The sequence below is a fragment of the Pseudophryne corroboree genome, chromosome 5 (assembly GCF_028390025.1).
Source record: "Pseudophryne corroboree isolate aPseCor3 chromosome 5, aPseCor3.hap2, whole genome shotgun sequence".
In the NCBI taxonomy this organism is placed as follows: Eukaryota; Metazoa; Chordata; class Amphibia; order Anura; family Myobatrachidae; genus Pseudophryne; species Pseudophryne corroboree.
The window spans coordinates 59161214-59162386 of NC_086448.1; the positions used below are offsets into that span (position 1 = coordinate 59161214).

The 1173-nt window shown below is 40.5% G+C and overlaps 1 pseudogene; it reads right to left on the bottom strand.

Annotated features, from left to right (window-relative positions):
* Window positions 1-411: 411 nt before the first annotated feature.
* LOC134929729 (5S ribosomal RNA) lies at window positions 412-530 on the bottom strand (annotated as a pseudogene).
* Window positions 531-1173: the final 643 nt, after the last annotated feature.

The following is a 1173-nucleotide window of genomic DNA, read 5'->3' on the forward strand; positions in this document are numbered from 1 at the left end:
CACTGTGAGGGATAAATTGCACCAGCCAATCCACTCCTAACTTTCATGTCACAGGCTGGGTTTGAAAAATAACAAGAGTGGATTGGCTCGTGACATTTATCACTCACAGTGAAATGTATCACTCGTTGATAAATAAGGGCATTAATATCTGAAATAAAATTATTTCTAGAATGCTCCTTAGCAAGATGTATGTGTCTGAAATATACACATTTTTCATGTGGTTATACTTCAGTTTAAATCTGTATTGTATAGTCATTTTTATACTGCCAATTGTCCCATAAAAGTGTCTCACAGAGAAAAATATAATGTATGATTACAGCTGTTAGGTAAGTACTGTATAGCTTAAAGGAAGTGGTAAACCCATGTGGAACTTTAATAAAGCCTGGAGTTGCAGCTCCCTTCTTTATCAAAGGTTTACAACACCTGATATTCCCTGGGGATCTCCCATCCAAGTACTAACCAGGCCCAACACTACTTAGCTTCCAGGATCAGATGACAGTGGGTGTGTCCAGTGTGGTATGGTTGTAGGTATGAAAATGCTAACAGTTTGCAGGTATTACCTTCACAAGTAGTGTCCACACCAATTGAGGAATAGATTTTTTTGTTATGGTATGGGTAGTCGGGCAAAAAGACAGTTATGACTATAAGTTTAAACCTCCATTCAACAGAGTGCCAATATTACACAATACAAACTGCTAGTACTATTTAATTAGAGGCAGAGAATGGTAAAGTTATGTCTGGGTATGACACAGTAATAAAATTGTGTTTTTTCTTCCAAACCTCATCAGCAAATTAGTAAAAATCACAGTCATAATTGCTTATAGTAATTCATCAGTTGAGAGGAAGGGTTAGATGTAATAGGGTTGTAAGGGCTAAAGTTCCGCTTCAACTGTCTGTGTGGAAATCACAGTGAACCTAAGAAATGAGAGGGCATACTGAATGTCCCAGCCTGAACTTGAAGAAAGAGAGGAGATGTGGCTATATGTGGAATACTGTGATCACGAACCACGCCTCCTGTCTTCATCAATGTTGGGGTGTGCTCATCACTCTGTGAGCTGCTAGCCATGCAACCAGCCCCTCTGTCTCCCGTGAATAGACACTGTGCACATGCACACAGCATCTATTCACTGCAAGCAGCGAGTTACAGGGGGCCTCCCAACTGCCTCCCCTCCC